We start from the raw sequence: 24008 nt of genomic DNA on the forward strand, positions 1-24008 counted from the left end.
AGTATTTCAGAGATTGACCTTGAAGTTTTGAAAAAGTGAATTGATCCACTGGAACAAGTACAAAGGCAGCTTTGGTGCTAAATGTAAATTGTTAAAAATGGTACGGAATAACATCTGCCTTGTAGTATGCCTTAATCAGCACTGTGAAAAATGAAAGTTTAACGATCCACTATAGTGGCTTCTAAGTGAAGGATAAACAAAGGATGAAAGAGTTTCTTGCATGGTTTGTAACTGATGCCATGAAAAATGTCAAGAACCATCTGCCTCAAACTTATCCAAACTGTCATCAAGTATTCTAATCCAGTCAAACGAGATACAACTAGAAGAACCTATGTAACTTGCTGAAGGCTTATCAAAAGAGTTGTAAATAAAGAAGGAAAAAACCCATCAACTGTGTAGCTGCAGATTGTAGCCAGCTTGCCTGTGGCTTTGAAATTCAATCCCATTTCTCTAGTCTGACAAACTGTACTAAATAGCAAAATGGATTTTTATTGCTTTCAGCCATTTTCACTTTAGTTGCTATCAGGAGATGAATACACAGTTTTCTAATAGAATCAGAATCATGATTTATTTTTTTAAATGCACATACTGATTTGGACCTTAGCACTCAGTCCATGAGTATGTACAGAGTACGTGCAGAGGAGCTAAACAGTACGTTTTTGTAGGTAAGAGATCCCTTACCCATGTATGGCTAGATTTCCATGACCTAAGATTTCCCACATTTTTTTTTTTCTTAAATTGGAGCTTCTCTCATGCTAGCTATTTATTATTCCCATTTTCATAATCTAGTCATTAAGAGTACAGAGATCATTCTGATGGGGTTTAAATTCCAGCTCAACTACTTACTGGCTGAGAGATCTTAGGCAAGTTGCTTAACTTCCCTGGACTTACTGTCATCATCTGGAAGTCTGAGATATTTGTAATTACCTGGATCATAGATGGACATGAGTTTATGCTTATAAAATTACTGAAACATTAAAGCTAATTATGACAGGTAATGCTCACTGAATATTCATATCCCTGTGTTCCTCTTGGTTTCCTCGTCCTTTGCACTTGGGCTGGGGCCATGTCACTAGCTCTGGCCAATGGATTGTTAATAGAAGGGCTGCATGTCATTTCTGAGCCAAGATACTTAACTGCCTGTCTGCCTCCTCCATCTTTCTCATTCCCTGCCAAGGTGACCGTGGAGTCGATGTGTTCCAGACAGAATAGTTACAAGATGAAGAAGGGCCACTGGTCCCATGTTGGGCTTCCCATGAGAAAGAAATACAACTTTGTTGGGTTTAGCTGCTGGCAGTCATTCTTAATTTGTTACTGCACATAGCAGAGCTAGGCCTAATACATAAATCAGTAAGTGTTGGTCTTTGTAATTATATATATTTACTTTGCTACCAGTAGATACACAATAAATATGTACTTAAATGGCATGGAATCCTCTGACTATTCCATTCTCTTCTTCAGTATTTCTAACTGAACAGGAAAAAAAGTGCGGGGGGCGGGGAAGAAAGAGGATGATACAAATAACTGTAGAACAAGGCAAAATGTTAAAGCTGCAAGGATAGTTTCACAAAAGGACCTCTGAGAAATTAGAAGAGATTACTTATAGCTGAGAAGTTCTGGAAGAAACTTTATGGATGTAGAGTCCCTTTAACTAGCATTAGAGGATGGGCAATATTGAGATAAGCAGGTCTAGGAGTGTGCGAGGCATACTGTGTTTCACCTCCCCAAGATGGAGAACAAGGCATAAGTCTTTAGCAAAAAAAGAAGAAATAGGAATGACCAACATATAAATGAAAAGATATTCACAGACTTCCCTGGTGGCACAGTGGTTAAGAATCCACCTGCCAGTGCAGGGGACATGGGTTCGAGCCCTGGTCCAGGAAGATCCCACATGCCACGCAGCAGCTAAGCCCATGGGCCACAACTACTGAGCCTGCATGCCGCAACTACTGAATCCTGTGCCTGGAGCCCGTGCTCCGCATCAAGAGAAGCCACCGCGATGAGTAGGCCTCGCACCGGAACGAAGGGTAGCCCCCGCTTGCCTCAACTAGAGAAAGCCCGTGCGCAGCAGTGAAGACCCAACACACCCAAAAATAAATAACTTTATAAAAAAAAGAAAGGATTCACTCCCACAAGTAAGCAAAATAATCAAATCAAAATGAATCAACATTGAAACAAAAAGTAGATGTTACTTTTTTACCCATCAGTTTGGCCACAATATGAAGACTTATTATATCAAATGTAGGTGAGAGAGTGGGGAAATGGCGCTTTCGCTGACCTCCAGTGGAAAGGTAACTGGCTGTATCTCTGAGGTTTTTGGCAATAAACATCAAAAGCCTTAAAAATGTGCTTATCTTTCACCCAGTGATTTCACCAAGATGATTGTATGTATATATTCATCAGAGAAAAAAGGTTAAATAATTAAAACAAACAAAACAACCAACAGCAGGAAACAATCTAAATGTCCATCAGTAAGGGATGGATAAAAATATCATGGCATATATGAGAACATTATACTAATTTTAAATGATACATATATAAACCTATTGACATAGAAGGATCTGTAGTATATAGTTAAATAAAAGGATGTTTTAGATCATTATAGACTATGTATCCTATTTGTGTCTTTATTTGTGAAGATATATACTAACATTTTTAGAGTTTAGAATTATAATTTGTAGATTATAAAATGTCTAATTATATTTTCATACATATTATATTTTGTATATATTTATTTGGACTTTAGATTTAATTCATATATACATACATATCCTTTCCAAATTTTTATATAGCATAATTTTAACAGTTTATACTTGGGTGGTTTTAGGTGGTAGGATTGTAAATGAAATTCATTTTGACCCTTATTTTCTGAATTACTTCTCACGTTTAGGTGTTACTTTAATACTAAAAAGAAAGCTATTTCCAAAAAAAAAAGAGGGAGAAAATGTTTGGGAATGGCGTTCACGTTTGGATGTGGATAAGGGACTCTTCTAATGGCCTCATTCCTTATATGATGGATACACTTTCTTACAGCCTGATTGTGTCTGCTCTGTGTGTAAGGAGATGTGCTACCTGTGAAACAGGCCATTTCCTACTTATGTAAATCATTTTGCACTGAAAAATACTGCTTATCAACAAGTTGTTATCTTTTTAGTATTATTTGCCATTTCTCTAAAAGCAAGTCTACCTTTAATTTTATAGTAAGAGTGAAGTGGTTTGACAGTCCACACAAGAAAAGAGAAAAAGATGGATTGATACTTTAAGAGCTAGAGGACCGGAAATCTCTAGCCTTGTACAGCCAGAGCAGAGAATTCTTAGTTTTGTTATATATAAAATAAGAGCTACCACACATCGAGTGTTTTCTGTTTGACAAGTCTGTGCTTCTGTGCAGTATCTTATTTCATCTACCCCACAATCCTCTGAGGTCAGTTCAATTATTATTTTAATTTTATAGATGAGGAAACTGAGTTTGTTACTTATTGATTAAGTAATTTAGGATTCCACAGCTAAAAAGGGGAATTCATTGTGTTGCCTGATAATTGAGAGATGATCAGATCCCAGATGGTAGAATCTTGATGAATGAAAAGGGACCAGGTTTGGGATTAGATGATCTGGATCATATTGCTGCTACTTCTTGGCAATTTTTTCCCCTTGGATCAGAGTAAATACGGCAAACCGAATGCACATGTATTTACTCTCTAATTCACATGAGAGTACAGGAATAAAAATTATCTACCTATATTTAGACCTAGATCTATGCCAGTAAAGACAGAAAGGAGAGGCCACAAATGAGAGGTGTCGAGGCATTTCGGAAAGATTGAAAGCAGAACATAGAGCAACAATTACCTTAGCAGAGTGGAGAGGACTGTAACCTAAGCGCTTGTGGTATAAGGAGATAATGCCAGGATATTTGCTCTGGAGATTCATGTAAAATTTCAAAGATGAAGGCATTCTGAAGAACACTTATTTATTTACCTACCTACTTATTTTTCTTAAAATATTTTATTTTTTAAAATTCTATTGGAGCATAGTTGATTTACAATGTTGTGCTAGTTTCACGTGTACAGCAAAGTGATTCAGTTATACATATACATACAGTCATTCGTTTTCAGATTCTTTTTTTTTTTTTTTTTTTGCGGTACGCGGGCCTCTCACTGTTGTGGTCTCTCCCGTTGTGGAGCACAGGCTCCGGACGCGCAGGCTCAGCGGCCATGGCTCACGGGCCCAGCCACTCTGCGGCATGTGGGATCTTCCTGGACCGGGGCACGAACCCGCGTCCCCTGCATCGGCAGGTGGACTCTCAACCACTGCGCCACCAGGGAAGCACACTTTTTCAGATTCTTATATAGGTTATCATAGAATAATGAGTAGAGTACACACACTACTATACAGAAGATGGATAACCAACAAGGACCTTCTATATAGCACAGGGAACTCTACTCTTAAAATATTTTAATCCATTTTGTAGAATTTTTACTTTCCAATGAATTACTTTATGATTGTTTCATTTTTCTTCTTTTTTTTCAAATTAGAAAGTTTTGAGGTTTTAAAATTATGCAAGTATCATATTCATATTGCAAGAATTTCAAACAACACAGAAATATAGAGAGTAATAAAAAGTCTTTCACACCTCCATATGATTCTCTAGCTGTGCTACCCAATATGGTATCCACTAGCTACATGTTTATATTTAAATTTAAATTAATTAAAATAAACTAAAAAATCCAGTTCCTCAGTTTCAGTAGCCGCATTTCAAGTGTTCAGTAGTCACAGGTGGCCAGTGGCTACTGTATTGAACAGTGCAGAAATAGGTCATTTCTATTATCATAGGAAGTCTGTTGGGCACTGTTGCTCTAGAGGTATTCACTGTTAACAGTTTATTGTATAATTTTTCAACATTTTTTCAGTTGCACATAGAAATAATAATCTGTCATGGACACGTACTCATGGTTTTACACAAATAGTCCAGCTGCTTTTAAGGAAAAGCCACATTGCCTTTTTCCATCCCTTCCTATCCCCAGCTCAACTTCCCAGAAGCACCTACTTATCATGTTTTAAATCAAATTATAGTTTCTGCATTGTAACAAACTAAATAATGCAGAAGCACAAGAAAAGCACCCCTGACCATCTCTAGTCCTATATTATAGAGACAAAATCTATTTAATGTTTCTAGTTTTTGCTCTTTTGGTGACTGCTTCCACAACTCCATTTCTTGATTTATCACTCAGTCAATATCTGTTAACTCCTCAATATGGAAGATGAGGATTAGCTCACCCACATCGACCTCTCCCCTTTATATCCTCCTCCTAGTGTTTGAAATTTATATTATTACACTCTATTAATTGCCTCTCTAACTCTAAATAACATTGTTTAACCTCCATTTCTTATTTCATCAACTTTCCCTGGACTTGCAAAATCAGCGCCTCAACCCTCCCCTCTATCGCTTCCTCCCATTTCCAAGTCCCACCCTCTGTTGCCACTCTTTTCCCACACATTGTATATTCTGTCTGCCCACCGAAGCTGTGTTCTCTATGCTTACTTCACAGTTTAGCCTAAAAGTTTGAAGCCGGTTAGTGACATTCATTTGAAACAAAGTATGTGGCTTGAACTAAAAACACTCCAAAGTTCCCTAAATTTGGGTCTTCTGCTATCTACTTAGCTAGATTTGTTGTTAGATCATCTGATAGAAACTCAAGTTCACACCGGCCTGTCTGTGTGCATGTGTGCGTGCGCGTGCACGCTCATGTTTGCATGGGCGAGTGCTCTTCTTTCTCTAATCGTGTCAGGTAGGAGTTGCATGTTTAGGGGCTTCAGAGGCCCCTCAGAGACAAGCTACAGCAATGTGATTCTGATCCCTTTGATTGTATACAGGCTTCACATCCTAGATCTTTGTTCATACACTGTCTCTCTGGCATGGCCTGGGGGCTGTGGGTACTGCTGAGCTTTCTGATCTTCCAGAGTGTAAAAGATTTCCTTGACTGAGGTAGAAGCCCATGGTCTAAAAGGCACGGAGAGCAAAATTTCAATCCCAGAGATCTATGCAAATGCATGGAGACATCTATATTACATAGGCCATGAAAGTTGACACAAGTTATTCATAATTTCAATGACAATATTGGATTGCCTTTAATATGCACTAGTTGAAAGGGGGAACTAACCAAAAGCTAATATTGGAGATTGCTTTCAGGCTGCTGGGAGGTCCCCAAGAATCTCATTGGCAGTCTCTTTTGAAGATCAGTTCCCTATGTCCATTAAACCAAGATTAAATTAGTTTGTGGGAGCTGCTTTTAGCATTTGCACTATTACATTATGCATGATTCCTGACTGCACATCGCATGAACAAACTACACAGAGCTCCATTAGTGATTTTTTAGGGCTGTGCTTAACTTGGAAATGGATTGATTTTGTGTAGGTTAATGTATAGCAGTGGTGCTGCCGTGTCCTTAAAAATACCCTCTTATATTTGATACCAATCGAGAAGCATTCTTTGGGGATTATGGCTCATTTTAAAAGGATAAATTATGTAGATTTCATGATTAGATAGAGCAGTAAACCCTATAACAGTACGTTGTAATATCAGGAAAAATAGCACGCCCCTCCTCCACGCCTTGGAGAGGTCAGGCTACCTCATTCAGTGTTTCCCACCGTTTCCCAACGTGGGTAAAATGATATTTCCAGGATCGTTCAGCAGTCAGAACAGAGCCAAAAATTGAACTTACACCTTTTAAATTTTGATTGTGAGAAAACTGGATTTTTGGGGACCTTAGCTCATCTTTCCCACCAGAGGGCTGCATCCATTTTCGTGTTCTTTATAGAGCCAAGCAAGGTCCTAGGATAGTGAAGATGTTGGTATAAATTTGCTGAGTTGAACTACATATAATGCAGCTTCCTTGTTTTATAGAGAAGGTGGCTGGGACATGGTTAAATATTTAGTTAAAAAGTACTTTTACTAACATGTACTCTAGGCCCGGCACAAAGATCAACCAGCCATAGCTGCTACCCTCTAGGAGCTGAGAGTTCAGTCGGGGAGCAGGTAATGCACAGGTAATGCCTCTGTAAGGGAGCAGAATGCAGCAGGTGTGCTGGGCATACAGAGGAGGGTCTTCCAGCTGCTTCAGGGCAATATCTATGTGGTGAAAGGCATCCAGGCCAGGAGAAGAGCTGTGAGTATGGGCACAAAGAGAGGAAACAGCATTGAGTGGGCAATGAGTTGATAAGCCATGGTGATAGATGGGGCAAGATCAGGAGAGGCAGGTAAGATGGATCAGGGAGGAACTTGCTTGCCAAGTGAAGGAGCTTGCTTTGCCCAGGGATGTCTCATGTTCAATGACAGAAGCAAGACTCAGATTCACCTCTCTTGATTCCTCAAACTGCACCATCCCCCTGTATTACTCTACCATGCTTCTTCTCTCACTTCAGTCCTCTCTTTTGCTGCCCCTACTGGGAGAACTTCTGCTGCAGACCTTGCTTTTTATTAGTTTTTTTTTTTTGCGGTATGTGGGCCTCTCACTGCTGTGGCTTCTCCCGCTGCGGAGCATAGGCTCCGGATGCACAGGCTCAGTGGCCATGGCTCACGGGCCCAGCCGCTCTGCGGCATGTGGGATCTTCCCGGTCCGGGGTACGAACCCGTGTCCCCTGCATCGGCAGGCGGACTCTCAACCACTGCGCCACCAGGGAAGCCCTTATTGGTTTTTTTTAATTAGAAAAGTAGTGCATTCTAGTTTTTTCTAAGGATTGCAAGATACAATGAGAAAAATAAAATCTCCTCTCTCGACTTTCCCGATCCCAGACTGCTAATGGTTTCTTATGTGTCTTTCCAGACATACTCCATGTGTGTAAGGAGTGTAGTGTACAGAGGCCATCAGGCAACTCACACTGTTCAGGAACTTGCTTTGATTCATTTGATAGTAAATCTCAAACAACTTTCCATGACTGTATAGCGTTCTCTCAATTTTTTAAAAATTGCTGCATAGTATTTCATGACTCTAATTTATTAACCAGTACTCTACTATTTAGCATTTGAGTATTCGAGTTTTTCTCATTTATGCACACACACACACACACACACACACATATACACACACAGGTGTGTAGTGTATATATGTACTATATATCTACTATATACATATATGCATATTTACATATAGTATATAATAAATATGGTAGAAAAAGTATGAAACATGGATTAAATACACTCAGAAGTTAGGTGAACCATTGTCTTAAGGAACAGGGGAAACACAAGCTATTTCATGTTTATCTGTAATGTTTTATTTCTTTAAAAAAAGATACATAGCAAACAAGGTAGATACATCGATAGCTATTACATTATCTTCTGTGATTTTCTGTATCCTTCAATTCTACAGTTTTATTTTAAAAATACACATGCAAAGCAAGTTGACAATTTCATCCTGTAATACGTATCATTTTATATCCTGTAGGGATACAGTTGAAGAAACTGTCCATGAGATCACAAGAGAAGTCCCTCTGATATTCCTCTCAAAATCAACCCCAGGATTAAAGGAGAGCTTGGAAGTTTCTAGTTTATTTTAAATCAATGAGACCAGTGGGAAGCAAGAGACAGGGGGATGGCAAACATAATTTCCTGCTCTTTTCACCATTTTCTGTGGTTCTTCCTGGAGCCCTTCTGGAAAAGTCCAATGTGCTAAACAGATTTACTCACTGAGGGACCTGCTGTGTTACACTGTGGCCTACTGAGGGAACAGTGTTCCTGATGGGTGGCCAGTCCAGGAACCCATCTCCTCAGATGCTTCGCATCCTTTCCTTTTGCCTCACCTTCACCACTGTAAGTTTGCAACTCCCAAGCAAAACATCAGCAGTTAAATTCTTGCCTTGCCTCTGCTATCCAGAGCACTCAGCACTTTTCCCATGACCCACATATTGGTTATGCTGTAGCGTTCATGTGGAGCCTTGGAAATGTTGGTCTGAAGCGCTTCTAGAACCAGGCAATGTGGTTTACTCAAATACAGATGAAATTGTGCAGCCAGGTGTCCTAGATTCAAGCCTTGGCTCTAGTTCTTATTAACTGTGTGACTTTTAATCTCTTTTATCAGCCTAATGGAAATAATATTACCTGCCTTTCTTATCTTGAAATGCCATCATCAGGATCAGGTGAGATAAGATTTGAGAAAGCAAAGTGTAAGCCATAAAGTACCATACAAATTGATAATTATCACTATCAAATGTGAATTTGGTCCAATGAATTCTGTTGTCTTTTTAGTCAGTACAAGATCAGTGTTAAAAATTTGTAAAATTGTGAAAACTTCAAGTAGTTTATTGTGTTAGTTCCCTGGGGCTGCCATAAAGAACTGGCTTAAAACAACAGAAATTTATTCTCAGACAGTTCTGTAGGCTAGAAGTCTGAAATCAAGGTGCCAGCAGGGCCATGCTCCCTCCAAAGGCTAGAATCCTTCCTTGCTTCTTCCAGCTTCTGGTGACTCTAGGTGGTTCTTGGCTGTGGCAGCATAACTCCAATCCTCCACCTTTACCTACCTGTCTTCTCTTTGTGTGTCTCTGTGTCTCCAAATCCTTTTCTCCTTATAAGAAAACCTGTTATTGGATTTATGGTCCACCCTAATCCTGTACAATCTCATCTTAACTTGATTACATCTGCAAAGATCCTGTTTCTAAATAAAGTCACATTCACAAGTACCTGGGGTTAGGATTTGAACATATCGTTTTGGCGGGGATACAGTTCAACCTACAAGAGTTGTGAAAGCTCTTAAAAATATTTGTGTGTATGTATGTGTATGTGCATGTGTATATATACCTATATATAATATTATAGATCTATGAAGCTAACAACGTGAAGAGAAGCACAGTTCTTATTAATAAGCAAAATAATCTAGCTCTTAGGAATCTTTTCCCAAGATCCATCTTCAAATTGCCATTCCTTAATTCCAAATACCCTGCCCCCAATATATCATAACTTAGCCATGTAGGGGTCATTTAATTCTGTGCCATGAACCCATCTTTTAAAGAGGTCCTTTCAGCATTCCTATAACTGAATCATCTTCGGAAGGGAAAAGAAGAAAAAATGGAGAAAGAAACTCAAATTTATTGAACACTTATCATTACTCAGTGTTACAGTAATTCTTTCATTTGATAATTGTAACCTACTTGGAAGGGAAATGCCACGTTTTTGTTGTTTTACAGATAAACACACTGAATCTCAAAAGAGTAGTGTCATGTCTAAAGACTCAGTATAATGGGGGAATACGAGACTCCAACTCTACTGTTCTGAATCAAAATCTCACAGTGACTTTCCTTATTCTCAGTTTAATTCTGTAAACGCTGTGTGCAATAACAGTCCCATCTCTTTAGCAACTAAACAACATTAAAAATATAATCTGAATAGTGAAGGATGGTCCCCCAGTCTCTTTATACTTTAATGTCCAAGTTTTATGGTTGAGGAGTCTCTCACTTAGGATTCTTCTCCTATATACTAAGTCTGAATGGGCCAGTTGCTGGATTATAGCTACCTCTTACCTCAGTGCTTGTTTGCTTATTCATTCATCCAGTCAATGAATATTATCAGACATCGACTATATTCTAGGTGTGGAGTTCCAATGGTGACTAAAAGAAGCCCTCAGAAAACTTACAGTTTTATGGTAACTAAAACACTGGGTCTGTAGGTCAAACCAGTGTTTCACTTTTGGTAAAGGTTGAAAATGATATGGGTCAAATCAACCTAAAACTCAAACAAAAGGAGAAAAAGGAAAAAAAAGCAACATGCACACACCTGATGTGAATCAGTTCCCACAGGCCATAGAATGCTCCTTGGCTCACAGCCCAGTAAATTATATTAAGATAGAAGGGGATGCGGGAAAAAGAGAAAAGCTAAGGAATGGAGAAACTGCCAAAAAAAATTAATAAATAGGGGGGATAAAAAGACTATTCATCTGGGTAACTGATGGTTGAAAATTTTCTTTTTTCATATCATAGGGGATGGTTGAAAAGAGAATCTTGCTCCTAAATGCACAAATACTGACCTGCTTTAATAATTCAAATCAGAGTACAGGTTCACAGAGCTTCCAGAATCCTGCATAAAATCAAAGATACAGAAGGCAGGGAAAGCTGCAGTCTAATTAGAGGGTGTAGAAGCCAGCCAGCATGAGTGGGGGTGGGAGGGTGAGGTGGGGTCACCTTCCAAAGCACCAGGGAGAGAGTCCTGGCCGATGTCAAGGACAAGTGGGGACACTAAGAAGTAGGGGAGCCTGAGGCACCTCAAATTAGCTTTTTTTTCTTCCTGTAGATTGCTAGGTTAGTAGAGTCTTTGAGACATTTCTATTTCCTTTGTCTTCTGAAACTCGTGAAAATTTTCAGTGTATTCCATTTGTCATCAAGACAGATAAAGCACATTTGCAGTCAGCCAAGGATAATTTAGCAATGGCCCAGTTGTGTCTGGGTCTGGGTTTTGAGTACTAGCTCTGTGCAGTACACACAGCTGGACAAGGTCAGAATAAGTTCCCATCATGGGTTCTGCCAAGTAGTCATGGGTCTGGAAGAAAGCAAATCATAACATGTTTACTGCCTCACTGTTTGTAGCTGTAAAAACTGGGAGCAGGGCTTCCCTGGTGGCGCAGTGGTTGAGAGTCCGCCTGCCGATGCAGGGGACATGGGTTCGTGCCCCGGTCTGGGAGGATCCCACATGCTGCGGAGCGGCTGGGCCCGTGAGCCATGGCCGCTGAGCCTGCGCGTCCGGAGCCTGTGCTTAGCGGCAGGAGAGGCCACGGCAGTGAGAGGCCCGTGTACCGCAAAAAAGCAAAAAACAAAAAAAAAAACTGGGAGCAGCCCAAATTTAATAAAGGGGAATTGATACATATGCTGTGGTATATTCAAATAATGTAGCACCGAATAGGAGTTCAGGCAAAATAACTATATGCAGTAACATGGCTAGATCTCAGAGACTTGTTTTTATAAATACTTTCAGCTATTCACCCTGAATATACTTCTGTGTATACATATTTATTTATACATTATGTACATGTTCAACCATACTGATACATTTTGTTTCCAAAGTATATACTAAAATGGAAGTGAAAAAGAATGAGGTAAAAGATAGAAATGATAATAGCCCTCAGAATTTGACCATAGTTTAATATGACCCCTGTTCTAGTAGGGTATTATTTCTGTAAAAGCCAAAAAAACACACATAACCTACCTGAAGTTTTCACAATTCTATAAATTTTTAACACTGATCTTGCACTGACTGAAAATGGCAACAGAGACTGTTAGACTAAATCCATGTTGTACAGCAATAACTATCATTTGTATGCTATTGATACATTATGGCTTACGCTTTGCTTTCTCCAACCTTATCTGATCCTGATGATGGCATTTCAAGATAAGGAAGGCAGGTAATATTATTTCCATTAGGCTGATGAAAGAGATTAAAGATCACACAGTTAATAAGAACTAGAGCCAAGGCTTGAATCTAGGACACCTGGCTGCACAATTTCATCTGTATTTGAGTAAACCACATTGCCTGGTTCTAGAAGCGCTTCAGACCAACATTTCCAAGGCTCCACATGAACTCTACAGCATAACCAATATGTGGGTCATGGGAAGAGTGCTGAGTGCTCTGGATAGCAGAGGCAAGGCAAGAATTTAACTGCTGATGTTTTGCTTGGGAGTTGCAAACTTACAGTGGTGAAGGTGAGGCAAAAGGAAAGGATGCGAAGCATCTGAGGAGATGGGTTCCTGGACTGGCCACCCATCAGGAACACTGTTCCCTCAGTAGGCCACAGTGTAACACAGCAGGTCCCTCAGTGAGTAAATCTGTTTAGCACACTGGACTTTCTTCCAGAAGGGCTCCAGGGAAGAACCATAGAAAATGGTGAAAAGAGGGGGAAGTTACCTGTTTGCCTTCCCCCTGTCTCTTGCTTCCCATTGGTTAATATTCGTCCCATGATGACACGACTACCCTTTCATCCACTTCCAGGTGACCTCATTTGGCCCTCTGTGGCAGTAAATATATATCCCAGGGTGATGAAAGAAGGTTGCACTGTTCATGTATGTCCAACTTAGTAAGTTTTTATTAGTGTATTTTTCTCCTTTCTGGCTTCTAAAATGGTCTTGCAGAAATGGTAAAAAAATAAAATAAAATCCAAGCACAGTTCTCTCAGAGTCTCCTGCTTCCAAGGGAAAAGGCAAAAGGACAGGATGCTGTGAGGTGTCTGCTGAAGCTTTTCACATATTAAATGCTTGTGTGCTCTCTGCTAAGTGTCTTACATGCATTTTCCCATTCAGTCATCATTATTATGAAATTAACACCTGAATTTTGTAGACGAGCTATGGAGGCTTCTAAAAGATGAATAATTTGAGAAAATCAACCAAAGGAATACTTTGTCAAGCTCAAAATCTGTGCCCAGATTATCTGCTGCCAAAACCAGAGTTCATAAGCATTGGGTTACACTATTTTGAACTTGATCAGAATTTCATCCTATCTAAGGCACCACTGGTTGAAGTCAAACTATTCTTTTACGTGTTATTAAGGCATTAAAGAACCAGTGACGATTAAATTGGTGTGCTTTATCACTCAGAACTTTCACTTTATACCTATTGAAAGTTTTCTTTTAAACTCATTTAGACACACCATTATTATACATAGAAAAGAAAATATAGTTGAAATATATTTGTTAGGCAATTTTTAAAATATCTTCACTTTTAATGTCTTGAAGATGTTTTGAGTTAACATTTCATCTGGGTTGTCAGTGCTTGCACATTCTATACCACTAAGAGTCTTGGGTGATGAATACTTTGCTTAAAAGAGAATCTATTATTGTCTCCACGATTTTCTTGCAAGCCATTGACACCCGTTATGCACATGTTGATGCCCATTAACAGACAATGACAACTACATTGTGGCTGACTGACCCCTGGCCAACAGTGATTATGATATGCATCCAATTTTAGAGATGTAGTAAAAAGGTGAGAAATACACATTTTAGAGCCTGTGAAGTATGGAAATTTTATCTCTGGTCATAATCTAGATGTTCTTTTTCCATTTAGAATAAAATGTTTTTCTCCCATGACCTAGGGGATTTCTGCTGTCTGTATGGCTTATTGGGGGAAAAAAATGTAGAAAATCTTTCTGTTGCTGGGTTTCAATAATCCCAGCAACAACATTAATGAATTGGATTATTTTATAGGTAACCCAACCCCATCCATTCTTTGCAGGCTTTGAGATTTAACTGTGTTTGAGAAAGTTTTCCACTAAAACTCCTGGGCTTTTAACTTATGTGGAGTCTTAAGTCGAATTCATTGTTTTATCTAATCTGATATCCAAGGATAGCTTTGTCAAAGCAAAGTCAAGTATTGGCAATCCCTCAGAAACCTCAGAAGAATGAATAAAAGAAAAATGATTTAAAGCTGAAAGATTTATGTAGAAGTTTGAAATCTTTTTAAAAACTGAACAGCATACCCCTGAATCTGCTGATGCTGGCTTTGAAATATGAATATAACAGCAGACTCTGAGAGCAGAGATGGATCTTGGGATATCATCTTGTCTATTGCAAAAGGAGTATCTAGCATCCTGGCCAGATAATAATACACTGGTGGTAATCCCAGAAGATTTCCTCAAAGAACATGTTCCCTAACCTACAGTAACTGTTCAGTGCTTCACTTCCCAGAAAAAATGCTACAGATTTTTGTTGATATTACTTATTCTTGCCCTTAGAAGATATGGAGAAAGATCACCCTGGCCCTTATATAGCAAAGGGGATGCATAGTATAGGGATTAAAAGTATGGTTCCATCCTCAGATTTGAATCCCAGCTCTGCAACTCTGTAATTTATTAGCTGTGTGACCCTGGGCCAATTTTGTAACCTCTCTGTGCCTTGTTTTCTCATCTATAAAGAGGAGAAAATAATTGTGTCTATTTAATGGTGTAGTTATGAGTACTAAATGTGAGTATTTGTTAAGCCCTAACACATAGTAAGTGCCTGAAACCTGGTAGGTGTTTTGTAAGTGCCTTTTAAATAAAACAAAAGTAACAACTGTTCTCATTAATTCAAGTTCTTATAACTAGTATAAACTGAATTGGAGTCCTTTATTATGTCATATGTCCATTGCTTCCTTCAGTTTCAAAGGAAAAACAATGAACCAGTATAATCACCTTGATTGTTTTTCCATCAGCATATTTATCTCTGAAGATATATGTTTTTCCTAAGTTCTGATAAATGGAGATGAGAATTTTCTGGGTTGATGTGCAGCCTACTCTGTGTATAAATGCAGTATGCATGTTTAGCTTTCTTTTTGATTGACTTTATAATTGTGCTTCTTGCTGCATCAGGAAAGATGGAACTTATAAGGACTTCTGGCCTAGGCAACTTGGATACTGCGATTTAAAGAAAGTTTGCTTGGCACCAGACTTAGAGCTCTTAATTGCAAGTTTCAAGGCTCTTCACTCCAGGGCTGTGCTGTAAGTGTGACTCAGCCCCACTGCAAAGGGTTGCTTCTCTCTATTCTGTTACCTTCTGGAAAAGTTGTTTTTGGATTTTAACGTCTAGTGGAAGGAATCTCAATGTCAGTATACTTTTCTTTCAGTCAGGCTACTTCTTAGGCCACCAGCCAGCCCCACACCAATCCACAGCCATCCTCATTTAACAGCATAGTGCTGCCTTTGTGGTTAGGGTATGAACAGAGGCCATGGCTACATTGATTGGAGCATAAAAGGCAAAATTTGCTCTGGCAGCAAATAGATTGACATGTACGATGCAGACATCCTAGGCCTACTTTTTCCATTCATGGAAGCAAAATTCAGCAAGTTCTGATAAGCACATCTTTTTGTTCTAGAAGTTTCCTATTTCAAGCTCAGAAATTTTTAACCCAGATTTGTTAGTAGAATGTGATTTCCATCAGAGCAGGGACACATCACTGAGTCAGTCTTGCATGTCTCTGTATGCCTAGTGCCTTTCAGGTTGTCCAGGCCCATGAGGGGCCCTCATTCACTGTTAAATGAGAAGATTTGTTGTTTCCTTTGAAATGACTTACGTTTTAAATTAAAATATTGGAGTGGTTATTGTAATTGTACTGAATTCTTTTAAGGAAAGTTCCAGTTATGCTAGATGAGGAAATCTGCTGTATAACATAGTGCCTTCAGCCAATATGGTATCATGCACCTCAGAATTTATTAAGAGGATAGATCTCCTGTTAAGTGTTCTTACCACAAAACAACAACAGTGACAACAACTCAAACACAAAGGACACAAACTCAAAAGATTCTTTGTTATCAATAAATCAGCGTATTATGACTCTGAATTTCTGTGCTTTCAAGCTGGCAGGAAATTCATCCTCAAATTAAGGTTTCCCCTGGGTCTTCTCTCCATATTGGTTACTGCTGAGATATCCATAGTCTCTGCTAACATGGTCCTTCCCAGAAATCCTTGGCAAAAACTCTACTGGTGGCAAGGATTCTGAATGGGCAAAGGCAATGGTAGAAAAAACAGGGAGAAAACACCATTTATCATACAAAGAGGCGTTCTACCTAGATGTGTTTATATTGTTTCAGGAGAGACAGAAATGAGAATATCATGGCACGTATCTGTGTACAAAATAATTATAGTTAGCCCACAAAACTATCCTTATATTAACTGCAAAGTTAAATGGATTTTTTTCTACCCTTTCTTCCTGATAGTGAATTAACAGATTTCAATAAGCATAAGGAAAAAGCTTCATAGGCATCCTATCTGGTTCAGGCTGTGTGTGTATGAAGTTCTTTGCTAATGAATCCTTTGTAGTGATGCTCAGAAACAAGCCTCATAATTCACTATAAGCAGAGTAATACGCAACATGAAGTAAATCATTAGTTGTATTACTTGAAAGGCACCACCTGCCCTGTAAAACTACCCCTGGTTTCTTCTTCTTATGCTTTTCTCCCTCTTTCCTCATTACTTCATGGCTGTATTGATTAGTTTTTATTTCTATTGTCTTTTCCTTCTGTTTGTTCTACTCTTTGTCTTTATTTTCCTAACTGTGGCAGAAGCTCAGTGCACTCCACTGCAAAGGATGGAATCCCTTAATGAAACAATTGGAGATAAGGACCTGGGCTCCTCACACACTGTCAGTAACTATCTTTGAAGTTCAAAGGAGAAGCATGAACCTTGTGATCTTGGTGGAGCGAACTCACTTTGCAATTTAAGCTGATAGGTTTGAAGAACATATTTGAGGCACTGAGGGAGGGGGAGGCTTGACCCATTTCACGTTACATACCCAACTTGAGTTCCAGCCAATTTCTGAGGCTTCAGCTAAGTCAAGAAACTTTTAGAGCTCCAGGACTCACAAAGTACGTGTGTAGTCCAGGAATATTCATCATATTATCTTATCTGATGGTGATGTTTCCCCCTTCTGTTCACCAAAACAGAAAAGTCAGTGCATTTGGGTGATGTGCCCTTGGCATTGCAATATAAGGCATCTTGGAGAAGTTCTCCTGGCTAAGTTGACACACGCTGTTGGGGTGTGAGGAGTCAGTTTTATCTTTCAGCTCCTAAAATTTCTATCAATTGGAAATGCGGCTGCTATCTGAAATCTCAATGTCCATTGAGATAACATGTCAACCTCTAAAATTTATATTAGAGCAGCTAATAAAGCTGGATATCAATTAAATTCTGTGCTTAGGGGTAAAGAGAAAAATGCAAGAAATCGGAATCCTTCATCTTTTAAGCATACTGTCTAAATGGCTATTTATTGTTATCCATTCTAATATTTTCCATTATCATGAGATAGAAGGTTATGGAATTCTGACACATTTGTGGTTCTTATGCCCCCAAATGGTATGTATGACTCAGTAAATTCCCAAATTTATTTTGATTTTCCACAGCTCCTTCAATCCCCAAACCTTTCTACCTGTGTCATATATGAGACTCATGATCATCAACAAAATCTCCTGTATCCTCTTATGTGAATATTCTTCTTCAGCATCGTGCTCTGAGACCTGGCTACGCTTTGAGGACATTGCTTCCCATAATCTTGGACCAGAGCTTGGAGATAGACCATTTCCTCATTTTCCTCATTGCTCCCATTCATTGACAATTTAAACAGTTTAATAGTTCTCTCCCATTGTCACATCTTTATCATTCTTGGTGACTCCAGCCTCTACAAGAATGATCCATCCAACCCGTTGGCATCTTAAGCTCTTGCCTCCCTCCCTTCCAAAGGTCTTTTTTTCTCTACACTGCCTTTTGTAGTTCTCCTTTTTCCATGACATCATCCTAGACCTCTAAGCTCACCGCAATTCCAGGACTTTCACATTTATCTGGGACATTTTCTCCAGGTCTCTCATGGGTTGTCCTCTCAGTTTCACAGGTCTCTCTTAAAATGAAACTTCCTGGTGAGGCTTTTTGGGCTACCCTATCTAAGATGACCACCCTGCCCCAGCCCTCACCCCTCCCTTCCCACCTTCTCCCTCTTTTTCTTCATACCTCTTATTACCATCTTGACAGTATAAAAGTGTATCCTCTCTCTCTAGAATGTATGCTCATGAGAATAGGATTTTGTCTGCTTGTTCACCCCCAGGTTTCTTGCACCTAAACCCTGCCAACTCATATTAGGCCCTTAATAGGGATTTGAGAATTAAATAATAAATACGTTATATGTGTTTATGTATTAGTTATGTACTAATTTACTATGAACACTTTCAGGCCATTTAGTGAATTATCACAGTATCTCAGTACTCATATGGTAACTGTGATATGTTAAGAGCATTCCTGGGAATAATTTCCATCAGAATTTTTGTGTTTCCCCACTTGAAATTTTTCTGATGCATTCAAATTAATCCAATCACGTTCATAGCCTATCCTGAATTGCTGTGTCGATTTCTCATGGGAGCAATTTTGAAACAGGCAGGCCAGCTCTTAATATTTCTAGCATAAGTTTGGATAATTGTTTTTATACTGGATGAGAAAAATTGCATAGATGGCAAGGGTGAGAGAACATGGGTCATTCTTGTGAATGAGAAGATTTATTGCTTGCTTAATTCTCAAGGAAATACCTTTAACTCCTTCTTAAACTATGGGTCACAGTTTTTCTGTGTTTATGTAGTAGCTTTATTCATGGGCCTGATATTTGGTCCCTTCTGGGGAGTTCTGAGATCCTGAATCAGAAAAAAGCCCTGCTTTGTGTAAAGATGATCTATTGACCTGTTGGCTATGAGGCCTCCTGCTGGGCTGTTTCTCCAGAGGTGGGGATTTTTGATTTTTTTTTCTAAGGCATTTACTAATTCTTTTCTGATTTTTCTTCTGATCAGTGGCCTGAATTTGTAAGACATCTAGCAGTATCCAAAGACACAGACTGATGCTGAAGAGAAGACTTTCCCCTTGTGCAAACCTAACTAAATATATAGACTTTGACCACATTAGCTCATTATTCTAAGCAATTCTGTAGCATACTACTGTTAAAAAACAAAATTCAACTGAGAAAATTTAAAGATCTAATTGGCTTTATTCAGTGATTCATGAATTGATCAGTATCCCATCTAGCAAATAGAACGTAGCTCCGAGGAACTATGCAAAATGAAAGGCTTTTATAGGCAGAAGGGGGTGGGAAAAGAAAGTTTCTAGCAAAGAGTGAATTAGCAAGTTTCAAGAAGGTCACCTTTCTATGGCGGACAGAAGGGGTCTGTCAGGCAGATTACCTCCCTAGTGCTGACCAGGTAATTCAGATTAACTGGTTAAAGGTCACATTCCTGGGAGAGGCTGAAGCTGCCATCAGGTTAGATATTAAGTGTTGGGTTACTGATGTGGTGCTTAGCTAAAACAAGTTACTCCATTTTGGGTCTGCTGTTTCCTTTTTAACAGTAGCAAGGTTAAGAAGCATGGATGAAGGTCTTTCCTAAGGTACGTCCTTTGAAAATTTACTTTTGTATTTGGAGACTAATGATTCTGATTCTGATAACCAACATGTGGAGGGCTTCCCCACACCACTAAGCAATTCTCTGACACTGGCTGGGTGTCCTACAACTCAGCTCAACTCTGATACTATCTGCCTGGATGTTGCATCAGATCCCACACGTTAAGGGTTCGGTTCCACAAGACTGCCCCCTTCCCCCATTTCAGATGCAGCTCACAAGTCCAGGTGGTCACCTGAGCTTCTGACTGACTGGCTGTAGACTGGAGGTTCCAACCACTTTTTCTTTGGGTATGAGTAATGCAAGAGTGGCTCACAGAACTCAGAGAAACATTTTACTTACTAGATTATTGGTATAATAAAAGGTTATAACTCAGCAGCAGCTAGATGGAAGAGATGCGTACAGCAAGATGTAGGGAAGGGCAAGGAGCCTCCATGCCCTTTCCAAGTGCTCCACGCTCCCTAAATCACCACGTGTTCACCAACCTGGAAGATCTCTGAACCCTGTCCTTTTGGGTTTTTATGGAGGCTTCATTACATAGGCATGACTGATGAACTCATTGCCCATTGGGGATTGAACTCAATCTCCAACCCCCCTCCCCTCCCCAGAAGTGTGTTGAGGGGAGGGCTTGGGACTGAAGTTTCCTACCCTCTGATCACCTGGTTAGCAACCAGTTTCCTTTCTTAGGTGATCTAGCGGCTTTCCAAAAGTCACTCATTAACATAACAAAATACACTTCCTTAGATCTCATCACTTAGGAAATTCCAAGGCTTTTTGGAGTTCTGTGCCAGGAATGGGTCAAAGACCAGATATGTATTTCTTACTATATATTTCAACATCACATGGAGGAAACCACAGAGCCTTTGAGCCTGAGTAAGACCCCTCTATATACTTTGTCACAGTGCATATTCAATAAGTGCTAAATAATTGATTGAATACTAATGAGAAAAAAGTCAGAGGTTAGAAAAGGCTATATTCTTTTTACTGGCAGAGAAAACTATTATGTTTTGGGGGGATCTTCGTTGGTAGAAGTTTTAAAGATCAGACTGGGAACGTGTCCGCCTTAAACATTAATCACAGGCCTGATGAGGAAGATAACATATTAATGGTACAAACTCTCATATAAGTGTGATGGGGAAACACATGTGTATAAGCACCTCTTCTCCCTTATCCCCCATTATTATGCTGAAAAAGATAGAAAATGACTTACTGAAGCAGGGAAAAGTGGCCAGAAAGAATAAAGAGCCAAGTTGGATATGTTTTTGTTAGAAACTGGTTGATATGAAGCGTATTAAACATGAGGAAAGAGGATTTTAAAACAAGAAACTGCTGTGTATTTGTGTGGTTTCCTTCATTTTGTACTTTCCAGAGAGCGTGTACTACTGATATAAATTATTTTCAGTCATTTTTTCCAGTACTGTTGTTTTGTAGAATGCACGTTTATGTCTCAGGGCTCAGTTTTATGTGGTTTGCATAAAGTGACCCATCACTGGGGATGGAAGGGATGGTCTTTCAGGCTGTCTCTGGATATTCAAGTAAATAGAGAGCTGACTTCTTATTTGGGGGATCAGAGAAGGCTTCCAAAAGCGATGGTATTTTACTCAGGTCTTGGAAGATGGGTGAGATGTGGATCAACAGAGAAAAGAGGCAGAGCTTCTAGATGGACTGAGACAGCACAGATGAGGGAGCAGTGAGGAGCTCAGTGTGGTTGGACTCTTGCCTGGAATATGTCCTCACACTTGACCATCGCCAACTCCTATCCTTTTACCTGGACAAGTCTTATTCGTCCTCTAGGTCTCAGTAGACTTCACTCCCTCCAATAATATTTCCCTGATTCCTCTCCATACGGTATTAGGGGAGGCTCCTGGATGTGAATTTGGTGATATCCGGGGCTTCTGTTGCCAGAGCACTAATCACGCAATAATGGAAGCTCACATTAGCTCCCCTGTGTCCAGGAGGACAGAAGCTTCTTGCTCATCATCATTTTTCCCAGCATCTATCACAGTACCAGGACATAGTAGTTTCTTAGTAATTGTGTTCCCCCCCCCTTCTCCCCCCCGCCCCGAAATACTTAGAGAGAGTTGTTGGAGATACTTTCTGAAAAATCCTGGAAGACACTGGTCTTTTTGGACACCTAACCTGCCAGGTGAGTTGATTGCTCAGTCATAAGTTACCATTATTGGAGGAGGTCTTTAGAAATACCTAAGTTACCTCATTGTAACAGACATTTTAGAGTTGGGGAAACAGAGGTGGTGAGAAGTAAGATATCCAGGAAAGGTGTACAGTTAGTGCCAGCTGGACTATTCTTTATTAATTGCCACATTGGTGCATTTCCCCTGTGCTATGTGGTTACCACAGAAATTAAAAAAATAAATTATTTTTATTTAAGAATCAGAAGTTTGCAATCCAAAATTTAAAAATACTGAAAAAAATCATGGCTAAAATGTCATGCCCCAAAGCATACCATAGCTAAGACTCACAGAAGTGATAGAATTTATTTGCCTGGAAATATTAAATATAGAATCCAGTCTGCAAACTCCCCCACCCCCGACCCTGCTTCTTGCTCCAAAGTCTGTTGTCACTGTTGTCAATCACAGCTGCTCAATCTCTCGCCCACTCAACTTATATTGAATACACCTGTATGACTTTAAGGTACAAGGAGCCATAATAATAGGGGGTTTGGAGTCAAAATTATCTCCCATCAAACATATAAGCTTAGTAAAATATTGGCTTAAAACAACAGACTGAGGATTGATGAATATATTGTTCATATCAATGGACGTATTAATCATCTCTACAAAAAGATGTTGTTCTTTCAGTTTTCTTGTGCATTATAAGACCAAAGGGATGGTAAGAACTTATGACTTCAATGTGGGTCTTCCATGTTTACCCTGATAGGTTCTTGGGGTGCAGTAGTGAACAACAGAGCTGCTCCTTCACTTCAGGATGTCACTCTCTGACTGGAGAGATGGAAGGTGACCACATAATCACAGATGTAACCATTCAATCCCAGGGGTGCTATGTCTGAAAGAAAGCATGCAGGTGTCCTGAGAACACACACCAGGAGGACTCTTGATAGAGACAGACAGATAAATAGATAGACTGGGATAGAGATACAGAGAGAGAGAAGAGATAAAAGAAAGATCTATGTATATTTATAGATATGTATATCCTTTATAGGTTGATCTGTTTACCTATCTATCTGTCTAGAGAGACTTTAAAAAATGGGCTCATGCAATTGTGGAGGCTTGGTAAATCCAAAATCTGCAAATGTGTATTAATTTGCTAGCACTATCATAACAAAATACCATAGACTATGTGGCTTAAACAACAGAAGTTCATTTTCTCACAGTTCTGGAGGCCAGAAGTCCAGGATCAAGGTATCAGCAGGTTTGGCTTCTTCTGAGGCCTCTCTTTGCCTTGCAGATGCTCCCTCTCTTGCATCCCCACATGGTCTTTCCTCTGTGTGCCTGCGTCTCTGGTGTCTCTTTGTGTGTCCAAATTTCCTCTTCTTATAAAGACAGCAGTCAGATTGCATTAGGGCCCACCATTACGGCCTCATTTTAATCACCTCTTTAAAGACCCTGTCTACAAATATAGTCACATTTTGAGATACTCGGAATTAGGGCTTCAATATATGAGTTTTGGGGGGACATATAACAAACAGTTAAACCCGTAACAGGTAGAATTCGATGATAACTAGGATTTGCCAAATGGGAGGGAGGTGGAGGAAGAGGGTCACTTACTTAGAGTAAATGAAATCTTAAAAGGCCCTATGGCCTCTGGCTAGCTCAGCTCAGATCTGAGTTATATTAACTCCCATAATCTTGACGACAGCCCTGAGGTGGGGACCATTATTGCCCTTGTCTTACTGATGAGGGAAGTGAGGAGGTTATGTAACTTGTTCAGGATCATACAGCTGTCAGCTGGGGAGTTTGGGCTCAGAGTTCATCCTTCTAACCATCACACTAGAATACATGTCTCCAGGCCAGAGCTCCAGGTCAGCAGGGTATGAGAGAGGTGTGTACTGTAAGATGAAGCTGGAGAGGTAAACCGATGCAAAAAATTCAGTGCCTTGGAAGCTTCTAGAAGAAAATAGGACTTCCTCCTGAGATCAGTGGAGAGCCTCTCAGGGATTTAAGAG

At 39.6% G+C, this 24008-nt stretch overlaps 1 long non-coding RNA gene across 1 annotated transcript in view; it reads left to right on the plus strand.

Annotated features, from left to right (window-relative positions):
* LOC307178367 overlaps positions 1 to 24008 on the plus strand; it is a 485088-nt gene that overhangs the window by 57903 nt on the left and 403177 nt on the right. The gene's annotated exons all lie outside the window — the stretch shown is intronic.

Source organism: Stenella coeruleoalba (assembly GCF_951394435.1).
Source record: "Stenella coeruleoalba genome assembly, chromosome: 20".
Lineage (NCBI taxonomy): Eukaryota > Metazoa > Chordata > Mammalia > Artiodactyla > Delphinidae > Stenella > Stenella coeruleoalba.